General features: G+C 33.9%; 1 pseudogene; it reads left to right on the top strand.

Moving 5' to 3' along the window:
* LOC149535719 (ribulose bisphosphate carboxylase/oxygenase activase, chloroplastic-like) overlaps window positions 1–9652 on the top strand; it is a 101885-nt pseudogene extending 92233 nt beyond the window's left edge.
* Window positions 9653–14045: the final 4393 nt, after the last annotated feature.

The following is a 14045-nucleotide window of genomic DNA, read 5'->3' as shown; positions in this document are numbered from 1 at the left end:
TAGTGATTGAATTAATTGAGGATGTTAATATTCTTATACCTTCATTTAAGATCAAAAGAACATACAAATCATACAAAATGAACAATAAAGAAGTGGTAGGGGCCACATTAGAATTTTTTGGCAAAATAAGCATCATTTTGGATGAACACGTGTGAACATTTTCTATTTTTTTTGGAAGTGTTTTGTTACCATAGAAGTATAGAAGATCAATGTGGTTATGGAAACAAATTTTCACATATCCTTAGGCCATTGTTATAAATGGGTATTCCACACATTATCCTCCATGGTTCAATTTCAAAACTTCTTTGCTTTGATCAAAGTGAAAATCGAAGGCATAGGGAAAGTCTTGCTGAATCCATGCCAATATTGGAGAAAGACACACAAGAAAAGATAAAGTTGGTCAAATTACTTGTAGTCTGCTACTAAAACTGAAATAGGGTTATATACTACAAATTAATATTTGTTCCAGCCAAAGTTATTTGAGATACATGTATTTTCAACTATGATTCTAACCTTCACCCTCTATTCTTTTCAGCCTTATATCCACCTCACATGATTTCTAGGGTAGACACACAATGCAACATAGTTAGATGCCAGGGAATATATTAAAAAAAAATTAAGTGTTTGGTCAACAATAGATAGTTCATGGGCAAAGCCTTTACTAAGCATTGAATGTTCTTAATGAAAGGGGTCTTCCAGAAACATGTATGCATTTCCTTTGCAATTTTCATTAATGTGCATAGTTTCATATCATATCCCTAAGCACAATCCACCTGAACCCAAAGATACAAAAATTTGTAGGCTTTGTCATGGTTAACCTGAGTTTTTCAGAGATGAACCTATAGCGTCATGCATGCTACTTGACAGATTATGTTGGTGTGTTGAGTGTGCTAACTCACCCCTAGATACAATTGCATATCCTATGGATCTAGAGTATGATGGAGCAGCAACAGAGGATAGAAAGTAGGGGAGCCACAAGTTCACAACCAAAACATATGCATTAAATGAGGAGGTGGCAGTATTGAAGAGGTCCGCATGAGAATAAGATACACCAACAATAGAAGCCATGGTAAGAGAACAGAGTGTCTTCACCTTGCAGAGCTCCCAGTAGTAGAGGAAGTTGTAGTAACACATATAAGGAGCTTGACATTGAGAATAGGACAAAGCAGCATGGACAAGAGGTTCCATGTTAAGAAGTGGTAGCTGTAGCTTTTTGAAGGAAACCCACTACCAGAAAAGATATAAAACAACATGAAGAAGCCAATTAAAATACTAGGAAAAGATAATGCCTAAAGAGGCCATGACAGTTAAGGAAAGTTCACATGCGAAAAAGAGTAGTAGGAGGCACATTGAGACATGGAAGCCAAAATGTTCAAAAAGGATATGGCATTTCAGAAGGTATCCAATGGTGTGAAACAAGGTGGCATTAAAGGGAATGAAACAAGAAAGGGAGTCTACTATAGAAGTACACTTATTGGCTATTGAAATAGCAGAACACCAGCGATAGGAGAGGTGTCTTTTTCTAGTTGTAGATAGGCACCAAAAGTTTGAGAAGCCACCATGTAAGAGGACAGCTCATCTTGGAGAAGAAGAAGCATAAAGGTGGAAGCCATAGTCTCCAAAGTATCTCTATTGCATACAGAGAAAGCTATGCCATTGAAGGAAATGCACAGGATGTGGAAAACCTTCAAAGGTTTTTATCCCATATTTGTTATGTGGTGAAGGTTTTATGTCTTCAAATACTCCATTACACCAAACATAAGTGTCTTTAAGATAGTGCATTTTATAAAGACAAGGCTCATGTGTGTGGGGCCCATAGATAAATAGCTAGAGGCAACTGGGAAGAGTTTTTTGAACAAGTACAAAAAATAGAGTAAATGGGAAAGGTTTTAGAAAGAAGCAAGAATTGTCAGCAAAAAAATTGAGGTTTTTGGTGGTCACCATGTTGCTGCTAGAAAATGGGAGGATCTCGCTAATAGTGACATGGCAACCTCTCGAAAAGTTTAAATTTTGGCAAGCGACCTATTAAAAAACTTGAAACTTAGTGAAGGCAAGTTGTGGGTGATTTGGTGATGATGTGGTGAAGTCAACAAGTAATAGAAGGACAAGTGGAAACTTGAGAATAAACCAGATGATTACACTTGGTGACTTGGTGTGATGTGGAAGATCAAGATCTCATGAGCACAAGATGGCAACACATGGTGCATCTAATGGTGGTTTCCATGTCAACAATACAAAGTTGTAGGGAAGTTAACATAATGACATGGCGATCAAATAAAAAGATGACATGTGGTAGTGAGCTGGCAGTGAGGTGGCACTGATGTGTCATGCAGAGGTGTACTAGAGATGTGGTGGGTGCATCCAAGGTGATGACATAGTATTTTAGTGGTAGTCAATGAACCAATGAGATGCTGACATGTGGTGCCCATTTGGAGGGTTTCGATGACTGTGTAGGCTAGAGCCAGTCAGAGATCAACACATAGCACCTTAATCAAACAAGGTTGACCCAAAATGGGAGTTGAGGGAAAATAAAAATAAAAACTTAAATGACATTTTTAAATATTCTTTCCAAAAAGATCACATTCATATTTTTTAAATCAAATAGGGGTTATTTCTAAAGTATGAACTTTGGAAATTTTAAACTTTTGAAGAATTTAAAAAGTTGTAGGCCATAGTCCATGCTAAGGGTAGATTTTTTGAAACAACTTTTAGGGGGATATTTTTACCAAAATAAAGACTTCAATATACCATTGGAACCAGGAGGAAATGAACTTTCTGAATATGGAGTTATTTTTTGCATAGCTATTCACCGATTCGAGTTATAAGAAGATTTGTAATTTTTGGGGCATTCTTAGTAGAACGGGTAGATTTCATCATGGAGCATCAAAATTGGCTAAGAGGAAAATATAAAAGCTTGTTGAAGCTTGAATATGGAATTTTTTTTTTGAAAAGATTATATGGCATTCTAGAGGCCATTTAACTTATTTTTACCCTTGCCTTGATTTGAGATCTGGCAACAAAAGTAGTTATTTTTCCATCAAGTTTTTGAGTCACTTCAGGCTTTTGGGAGGTAAAATGATCAAAAATTTGATATGTAATTGCAGAGAGAGAGTAGAGAGATTCTTTTCACTTCTTGAGAAGGACTTTCAAGTGGACACATGTCAGATGTAGAACAAACCTAGGAATTCCTTCCTTTATATCATTCTCTTTCTTTCTCATTGTAATGGTTCCAGTTTTGGGAAGAAAAAGATTCATTGTTGTGATACCATTGGGCATTCCAATTTTGCACAGTGAGACCATTGGCTCCAATTTTTGATATGTTTTCTTGACTATGATACCAACATTTTGTAGCATTTTCTCTTGGATGAACAATAGTAGTAAAGAGAATGGATAAAGTTTAGATCTATTAGGTGTTTTCATGTTTTGATTTCATGCATTTGAATGTATCATTTCAAAGAAATGAATACAAATGATCAAGAATTTCATTAGTTTCATTATGATTCTCATCTCCTATCTCAGTAATCTATAGTCTTATGTGGTCTAGGAACAAAGAGCTGAGATCCATTTGCATCCCTTTAAGGTTGTATGTCATATATGTTTTGCTGTTGGAACAAAGAGCCAAGTAAATGCTTGATGTGTTTGATAGGGTTGCTGATTATTTAAGAAGGGTATTTCATGAGAATGAGGTTTGGATGAACACTGATGTCTGATTCAAAAAGTGATAGGATAGATCTGATGTCTTGGTGTATGAAATATGTCATTGATAAGATAGATGCATGCATTAGATTCATGGAATTTCTTAATAGATAAGGCACTGATCAACTACAAGATTGATTTTTTTATACTACTGCATATTTGAGGTTGTGTTGATATTCAACATCATTAATCAATTGTATTTACCTTTCATGTTGAAGAGCTAAAAAGAATGCCCTCACTCAACTTATGAATTTCATTATCTTGCATTTAACTACTATAGATCTGTCATAGCATGAGTTAATAGGAGAAATAAGGGCTAAATCTACTTATTATATTCAATAATATGTTTTGCACTGGTACCATATAACTAAATCTGAGGTCCACCCACCTAGGTTTTGCAGAGCCTAAAGTAGAAGAAGGGTCTAGCCTTATAGTTGGCCCATAGTCTAAAAGGACATGTTAAGGATGGGAGTTAGCTACCCCTATATGTGTCTTGTTCTTATCAAGGTAATTTGAAACCTGTAGAATTTCAAAACATCAACAAAATGGCAACTCTACTAGGGAGATAAGATGGCAATACATTGTGCTACAAGGACCAGAATCTTTGGTGTGAATTGAATATTTCAATCCTTAAAAAATAATGTAAGAAATGATAATGTTGAGCAAGGAACAAGAAACAATCCAAGTAAGTTAAGTGTGAAACAATGTTACCATAAGATAAGAAAATCCAAGAGCATACACCAAGATGGTTCAACAATGGAGACAAGGATTTATAAGGGGAAAGCAACGAAAACCCCTTGTGAGTATTATGAATGAAGGCAAATGCCTAGAGAAGAGAGAGAGAGAGTGTTGGAGAAAAAGTAGCTCAATACAATAACATCAAGTGCTTAGAGTGGTGTTGTAGTTGTGAAGAAAGAAGGAGGAGCATCTCTTATATAGAGATGAGAGAGGAGTTTCATTTCTAACTCCCATTTCTATGAATGCCACATTCATAATAGGTGTGTGCAAAGTGTCACAATCCTCTTAAGGAGGATAAACTAAATAAAGAAATAAACAAGAGTTGTCCTTACATGTGGAATAAAGGACAAACAATGACATGTCCTCCACATGTGTACAAGTGGACAAACTACATGTAGGGACCCTTGGAATATCCCAATTAAAATATATCCAAGGAAAGATTAACCTTTCTAACACCCCCCCTTAATCTTTACTTGGGGAGTTTACTTCAATGGGTTGTAAACCCAAATTTTTACAATGGAACTGAAATCTCTCTTTAGAAAGTGGTTTGGTTAAAATATCAGCCACTTGATCTTCTCCTTTACAATAAAGAAGAATAATTTGATTGTCTTCAACTTGTTCTCGAATGAAGTGATGTTGAAGTGAAATATGTTTGGTGCGGGCATGATACACTGGATTCTTTGCCAAGGCAATAGCACTTTGATTGTCACAATGTATAGGTGTAGGTAATTGTTGAGGTAGACCCAAATCATCAAGAAGTCTTCGAATCCACAAAGCTTCCTTAGCTACATTGGTACAACCTTTGTATTCAGCTTCAGTTGAGCATAGGGAAATAGAGTGTTCTTTTTTGCTTTTCCAAGAAATTGGACCTGAACCAACAAAGAAAAAATAACCACAAGTGGATTTCCCATCATTGGGATCTCCACCTAGATCGGAATCAGTATAGCCATGTAAAATAAATTCAGAGTTTGGATCATAAAATAAGCCTATATTAATAGTTCCTTTAATATACCTTAAGATGCGTTTAGCAACTTTAAAATGAGTTTGTTGAGGTTTAGACATAAAGCGAGACACTAAACCAACACTATAAGCAATATCAGTTCTAATAGGAGTTAAATAATTTAAACTTCCTACTAACTGTCTATACAAAGTTTCATCAACAAAAGGAGTATTCATATCATTCATTAATTTAGTTCCTAATTCACATGGAATTGAAACATGGTTAGATTCATTCATCTTAAATTTTTCTAAAAGATCATAAGCATACTTGCTTTGAGAAAAAAAGATACCTTTAGGAGTTTGAAAAATTTGCATACCTAAGAAATAATGTAAGATACCTAAGTCTATCATTTGAAATTTTTGTTTAAGTTGGAATTTAAGATTAGAAATCAAAATGTCTGAACTAGAAGTGAGAATTAAATCATCTACATAAACAATAACAATGATAATATCATCGTTAGTATGTTTAATATACAAATTAGGATCATTTTTGCTTCTAGTAAAACCTTGAGAAATGAAGAAAGAATTAATTTTAGAATACCATTCTCTAGGTGATTGTTTAAGACCATAAATAGATTTGTTCAATTTGCAAACTAGATTTTCACTACCTTTCTTAACAAATCCAGGAGGTTGAGCCATATAGATTTCTTCATGTAACTCACCATTTAAGAAGGCACTTTTAACATCCATTTGATGAATGGGCCAATTCATTTTAGATGCTAAAGCAAGAACTAATTTGATAGTAGGCATTTTAGCAACAGGTGCAAAAGTTTCATTATAGTCTAAACCTTCAATTTGGGAAAAACCTCTAGCAACTAGTCTAGCTTTAAATTTACTAATTTCATTATTAGTATTCAATTTTGTTTTATATAACCATTTACATGAAACTAGATTTTTGCCAGGAGGTAATGTGACTAAGTCCCAAGTGTGATTAGCAAGTAACGAATCATATTCCTCTTGCATGGCTTTCTGCCAATGAGGTTGAGAGTTAGCTTGATCAAAAGACTTAGGATCATTAGAATTCATAATAGTAGTCATCAAAGCATAATTACAATAATTAATCCTTCTATGTCTAAGTCCATCAGATTTAGAAATATAATCATCAGCTTCATTGATGAGGTTTTGAGCCCATTTAGGTTTACGTTTAGTTGTAATGGAATTATCTCTAGAGGAAGAATGACGAGTAAGAAAAGTATCATTAGTATCTATTTGAGTATCATGAGATGTAGGAGCAGAAATAATCGGTGGTACTTGATTAAGAGAAAGAGTAGGATTAAGAGAAGGAGGTTGGTCCTCCACCAGCACAATTTTAGTGCTATTGAATTCTTCATCCGTTGTAGTAGAGAAATCATGAACGCCATTTTCTGCAATACAAACATCTCTAGCAACTTGAACTTTGTTAGTAGTGGAATCATAAACACGATAACCCTTAGTGTTTTCATCATAGCCAACAAACATATAAGGAGATGACTTAGCATCTAATTTATTCCTTTTCTGTTTAGGCATATGAACATAAGCAATAGAACCAAATATCCGTAAATGATGTAAATTCGGTTTCCTACCAGACCAAGCCTCTTCTAGAGTGATAGCCTTGAGAGCTTTGGTAGGAGTTCGATTAAGAATATAAGTTGCACAAAACATGGCTTCAGCCCAAACTTTATAATGCAAATTCTTAGCATGCAACATGCTTCTAGCCATTTCAACAATGGTTCGATGCTTTCTTTCCACTACACCATTTTTTTGTGGTGTATAAGGAATAGTAAGCTCGTGCTTAATTCCACATGATTTCAAATAAGAATGAAAAGCATTATTCACATATTCCTTCCCATTATCAGTTCTAAGAATTTTAAGTTTATACCCAGATTGCCTTTCAACATATAACTGAAATTCAATAAATATATCAAGAACTTGATCCTTGCTATGCAAAAAATAGATCCAAGTTCGTCTAGAAAAGTCATCAACAAAGGTAAGTGCATACCGAGAACCTTGGATGGAGGTATTCTCCATAGGGCCCAAAAGATCACTATGGACAAGATGCAACTTATAAGTTGCTCGCCATGATTTTCCACTTGGAAAGGGCTCCCTATGCATCTTACCACTCATACAACCTGTACAGGCAATCTTGGAAGGAATAATGTGAGGCAAGCCATCAACCATATTATGCTTTTGCATGAAAGTAATATAATCAGAATTTAAATGACCAAGTCTTTCATGCCATATATTGAAATCAATAGAAGTATGTAAAGAATATCGTGAACTAGAAAATTCATGGAATTTAAACAAATTGTCATTATCCATTTTAGCATGAGCAATCACTTTGAGAGTTTGAGGATCTATGATATAACATGTATCTTTGTAGAATTCTACTTTATAGTTCTTACATAACTGTGAAATAGAAAGTAGATTAGTTTTCAAGTCAGGTACAAATAAAACATCATGCAATTTACCATTAGGAATAGTAACATCACCTAGTCCTTCAACTTTACAAGTCTGATTATTAGCTAACTGAATAGGAATGTTAGCAATATCAGGTTGTAAAGAATCAAAAATTTCTTTATGAGAAGTGACATGTTGTGATGCACCACTATCAACAATCCATTCTAAAGGTCTACAAAGATTAAAGCTACAAGTAAAAGAATGACGAGGATTAGAACTAGTCGAATTACCTTTTTTATGGTTTGAGGTTTGATGATTGCTACTATGATTCATAGGTTTTTTATCATTTTGTTTTTTAAAACAGTTATTGACAAGGTGACCATCTTTGCCACAATAAGAACAATGAGGTTTGGAATTGGAATGGTTCCTTTGATTATTAGTATTACGAGTATTATTAGGATGATTGGTATTATTATTATATTTGGGATGAAATTTATTGTTTGTGTTATTTGAATTAGAATTAGATTGTTTGTAATTATTATTATTGGAACAAAAATTATTAGTTGAATTTCTAGACACAAATGCATGTTCAGTTGATTTGAGAGTACCAAACTGAATTAGCTTAGCTTCTTCCTATCTTAATAAAGTTTGAAAAATAACATAAGTTAACTGAGAAGTTAAAGTAGGAATAGCAAGCTGTGCATGAATATTAGTTATAAACTGTTGAAACTGTCTAGGAAGACATTTTTTAAGAATAAGATGAATTAACCGAATGTCCTCTAATTGAACACCTAAAGCCATAATTTGACTTTTAAGAGAATCAAATTTTAAGAGCAATTCATCCATACCTTTAAAATCTGCATACCTGAGATCTTCGAGTTGATCTTGCAATTGTATTTTGCGGTATTCATCGCCACTATCATACTTGGTTTTCAAGATGGACCATGCATCATGAGCTTTAGAACAGTGAGCAATTAAGACATATAAGTCTAGAATAATAGAAATACCAATTAACCCTAAAGCTTCTTCATTTTTAGCTTTCCAAGTATCTTTCTCGTCTTGATTAGCCGCTGAACTGGGCTCAAAAGAAGGGTCAGTGGCTATTTTGAAGAGATGTTTAAAACGAAAAATAAATGAGATATGAGTTTTCCAAGAATGATAATTAGAATAATTAAGTTTGATTTCTGGAAATAATGTTGACATGATTAAGGAAAAAAAATTCTTCGCTTTTTTTGAAAAAAAAATTCCCTTAATTTGAAAATGAGATTAATTGAAAAAAAATGATGTTAAGTGAGAGAAAAAAAATTTGAATTTTATTAATTGAAAAAAATTTGGTTTTTTTTTTGTTTTTAAGATTAAGAATATTTTTTATTTTAATTTCAACTATTTGTGTGAGAGAAAATTAAAAAATTGATTTGTTAAAAAAATAAAAAATATTAATATAAAACAGGTTTTATTAGTTTGATTTAAAACAAAATTTGAAAAATATAAAAGGTGGAAAATTAGCAAAGAGGGGGAATATTTTTAAAAAAATTTAAAAGGGGAGCAGAGCTCGTCGGTGGCTGCCGCGTGGCCAAAGGAGTGGCCGTGGTCGGTGGTTAAAAAAAAATTTTAAAAAAAACTCTGTGCGGATGAGGATGCGGGCACTGTAGGCGGTGGTTGCCACGTGTCTGGGATGCGGGCCGCGAAAAGGTTTGCGCGCGGAGTTATGGGGGCGGCGGAAGCGGTGGTTAGGGATTATATTGCGAGCAGAGTTGCAGAGGTGGGGCAGAGATGCAGAGGGCGGCGGTGCGCAGCGGCGCAACTGGTTCGCAGCGGCGCAACCGGTTTGCAGCGACGGTAGGGTGTCGCACGGCGGTTGCGTGCGGTGGCATTGGATCTATACCGTCGGCGGTGTTTGTGGCGGTGCAAGGTCTGTACCGTTGGCGGCGTTTGCGGCAGCGCGGGGGTGGCGCGGCCGCCCAACAAAATTCAAAAATTATATATATTTTTATTTTTATTTTTATTTTTATAAAATGAAGCTTTACACTGTTTTTATAAAAACACAATATAGTGAAATATATATATTTTTTTAAAGAGTAAAATTTTTTTTTTTATAAATGAAGTAAGAAAAAGTAGAGAGTTATAAAGCTTTACTAATGTAATATTTTTTGTTTTGGCGGCATGCCGTCCAAAACAAAACAAAAAAAAATTGAAATTTACTAAGAAAACCCTTTGGCGGCAAGCCTTCCAAAGAGGGTTAGTAAAAAAAAATGAAGCTTTACAAGAAAACCCTTTGGCGGCAAGCCTTCCAAAGAGGGTTAGTAAAAAATATGAAGCTTTTACAAGAAAACCCTTTGGCGGCAAGCCTTCCAAAGAGGGTTAGTAAAAAATATGAAGCTTTTACAAGAAAACCCTTTGGCGGCAAGCCTTCCAAAGAGGGTTAGTAAAAAATATGAAATTTGCATGCACAAGATTAGTTAAAAAAAGCTAAAATCACAACACAAACTTCTTCTCTCAATAACGTCTCCAAATAAGGTGTGCTCCAATGAATGGCAACCTTCACCACAAAACTTAAAACAAGGATTAGATAACCAAGCTCTGATACCATGTAAGAAATGATAATGTTGAGCAAGGAACGAGAAACAATCCAAGTAAGTTAAGTGTGAAACAATGTTACCATAAGATAAGCAACTCCAAGAGCATACACCAAGATGGTTCAACAATGGAGACAAGGATTTATAAGGGGAAAGCAAAGAAAACCCCTTGTGAGTATTATGAATGAAGGCAAATGCCTAGAGAAGAGAGAGAGAGAGTGTTGGAGCAAAAGTAGCTCAATACAATAACATCAAGTGCTTAGAGTGGTGTTGTAGTTGTGAAGAAAGAAGGAGGAGCATCTCTTATATAGAGATGAGAGAGGAGTTGCATTTGTAACTCCCATTTCTATGAATGCCACATTCATAATAGGTGTGTGCAAAGTGTCACAATCCTCTTAAGGAGGATAAACTAAATAAAGAAATAAACAAGAGTTGTCCTTACATGTGGAATAAAGGACAAACAATGACATGTGCTCCACATGTGTACAAGTGGACAAACTACATGTAGGGACCCTTGGAATATCACAATTAAAATATATGCAAGGAAAGATTAACCTTTCTAACAAATAAATAGCATTTTCTGATTTTGTGTGATAAACAAACCTTGAGAATTTAAAAAGTGTTCAATGTAGTAGAAAGAATTTGCTACAACAGTAGGGTTATGAGGTGCTTTCCATTTCTCTATTGAAGTTTCATGTCTCCTAGTTATCCTTACTCATTGATAGCAGTAGTTTGATTGAGTTGAATAAATTGTAGTATCAAAGTCACTTGGCATTTTGATAAGTTGTTTTCATGTTGTAGAATCAATGTTAAGTTCTTTCACTTTGTCAAGAGTGTCAAATTCCCACGTTGTTGAATAATGTTTTTGAATACTTGTTCTAAATTTGGCCTAGCTTGTTATGGTTTGTAAGTTTGGAAAATCTTTTCTCACGAAGTAAGAGGTGACTCAAAGTCATATCTCTGTACCAATGCATTGTGTATGTGAAGGTACTATGATGGAAATAATAATTGGAATATAGATTTGAATAATTCATCTCAAGTTCTTGACAATGGGTGAAAGAATTAGGTGAGATGTAATGCAAATGTTACTAAATCTAGATAAGATCTAAATCTGTTGTTATTTGCAACATTGAAGTAGTTGTAGACATTAGTAATGAAAGGCATTTTTCATTTTCATGTGATTTCATTTTCATGAAAGTAAGCTTTACAAAATAATCTCCATCAAATGGTTTTCAACATTAAATAGGAGAATGGTTTAATGCATTTCAACATACTTTGTGAGAGATAGATTCAGCAAAAGTGTTTATACATTTTGAAATATGTTTGAATATCTGAATTGGTAGAAAGAACTCTAGATCTACCACAATGAATGAATATTGAAAGTAATCTTGGCGATTGAGTTTTATGTTTGTGAAAAATGTCAAATTTCCCTTCACTTGATATGCAATCCATGGATAAGAATTCTATATCAGTTTATACTAGGAGTTATATGCCATTATATTTTTGTGGCATTCATGGTTTCCCAAACCCTGTGCCAGATAACCTCAGAAAGTATTTGCCTAAGTTTAGTGGGAACAATGAAATTTCAGCCAGTCATCATGTTCAGTTGTTCAATGACTTGGTTGGTGATTTTGAAATTTCTCATGAAGATATTTAGATGAAGTTGTTTGTTCAGAATTTAGGTGATGCTAGGGATTGGTTTTCCTTTTTTCTTGCATGTTCAATATCATCTTGGGAAAAATTACTTTCAGCCTTCATGAAGTAGTTTGGGGAAAGAATAAACATATCTAATTATTTTGATAAGCTCTTGAAAATCCAAATCAAGAATAGTGAGTTAGTTCCCTAATTCAATATCAGATTTACAAAAGTTTTGAACAAAATTCCTAAAAGTTATAAGCCAAATCATCAAGTGTGTCTAGTTGTTTATCTTGATGCATTTGATAAAAAGATGAGTTACCTATTAAGAGATAAAGAGCCTAAGACTTTGCATCAAACATTCATGATGGCAATAGAGATTGAGAATAACATAAAGTATGGCTTAACTCAGAGTCACTTCTCTAGGAATGTTTGCCAACAAGATGAGGTTCAAAGGAAGAATCAATGTCATAAAGAGTATTTGATTTCAAATTAGCAAATAAGTACCCTTGCTGTTGTAAAAAATCTTGTTGAAATTTCAGAATTAAAAACATGTGTAGATGAAGAATCTTTGTTGCTAAGAGAAGCTGATTCTTTCCTTACTGAGGATAGTGCACATGTTTTTAATATCACAATAGTAGATGGAAAAGTTATTTCACTTGATCAGTTAAATATGCAAGAAATAAATTCAGTTTTTTCTTCTCCTATTGATAATATTCCTCTTGTTGAGAATGTTGTAAACTTTTAAGTTGAAGGATATTCATCTCAATATGAAGAAGAAGAAGTTGGAAGTGATCTTTCAAGTGATGAAGGTGAAGTTATTGATCCAATGTATTATGAAGAAGCATCGTGTGACAACACTTATGAGAGTGTTTGCTCGAGTCAAGAAGAGGATAGTGATAGTACATATTCATCTTCACATGAATCTGATGCAACTTGGGAAGAAGAGAGCAATGATGGGAGTTTAGTTTCTCATGAAGGTGAAGGTATGATTTCTTGTTCTAAGTTTAAAAATAATAATGCATCTCAATTTTTATGTTATAAAAATTAGTTTGGATATGAAGAGTTTGAGAGGATTTGTCCTCAAAGCTTGAAGATAAAGAAATGGTTGGTCAAATTGATGCTAATGGGTTTGAACATGAATTTTTGAGTGAAATATTATTAAAAGGTTTTATGTTAGACAATGAGGTTGTAGCATATGGTAATCATCTTAATGATGAGTCATGCTCTATCCGTAGAGGTCACCCTAAACACGATAATGAAGAAGATGTAATCATTGATATTATATGTGTGGTACATGAAGAAGAAAGCAAGTCTTCATATAATTCTAATTTTTCATCACATGCTGCAAGTTTTTGTGATAATACAATGGGTAGTGAATTTAAAGTGTATGATAATGCTGTATATGATGAAGATCTTGATGATGATCAGCTTATATTTTGTCAAGATATTCAAAAAGGGTCACTACATGGAGTTATCAACCCGTTGTTTGAAGAAGACATGGAATTTTTAGATTTGATCGAGGATGAGTTTAAAGATGATACATTATCCTACTATTGTGAGAGATAAAATTGTTCTTCTTATGAGTGTGATAGTGATTGTGATGATGTTGCATCTTATAATGTGGATTAAAAGGTATTTGATGAAGTTATTAGTGAAAATCAACATGCACCTTTTGCTAAGTTTTATGATGAATACTCTAATGTGATGGCTAATCCATTTTTTGATTTTAAAGAACCATTTGAAGATCCTAAATTAGTTTTAGATTTTGACATTGATGACATGTGTGAGTACACCTCTAATTTCTTGTTTGAGTACCATCTGATTATGCACAAGGATATACAATTTGATGGTATGTGTGATCCTTTTCCCCAAGTTAAGTATGAAGCTTTCATATTCAAAACTGATAGCATGCATGATTCATTTGTTGAAGGAGATTATTAGTTTTAGTTTGATATTTTTGAACATGCTGATAAGAACTTTCATAATGAGAAAGTTGTTGAGATTGGATCTAGTTTTTATGTG

This window comes from Cupressus sempervirens, chromosome 10 (genome assembly GCF_028749045.1).
Source record: "Cupressus sempervirens isolate cs-2001-9-10 chromosome 10, ASM2874904v1, whole genome shotgun sequence".
Lineage (NCBI taxonomy): Eukaryota > Viridiplantae > Streptophyta > Pinopsida > Cupressales > Cupressaceae > Cupressus > Cupressus sempervirens.
This window is presented reverse-complemented; position numbering and strand designations above follow the sequence as displayed.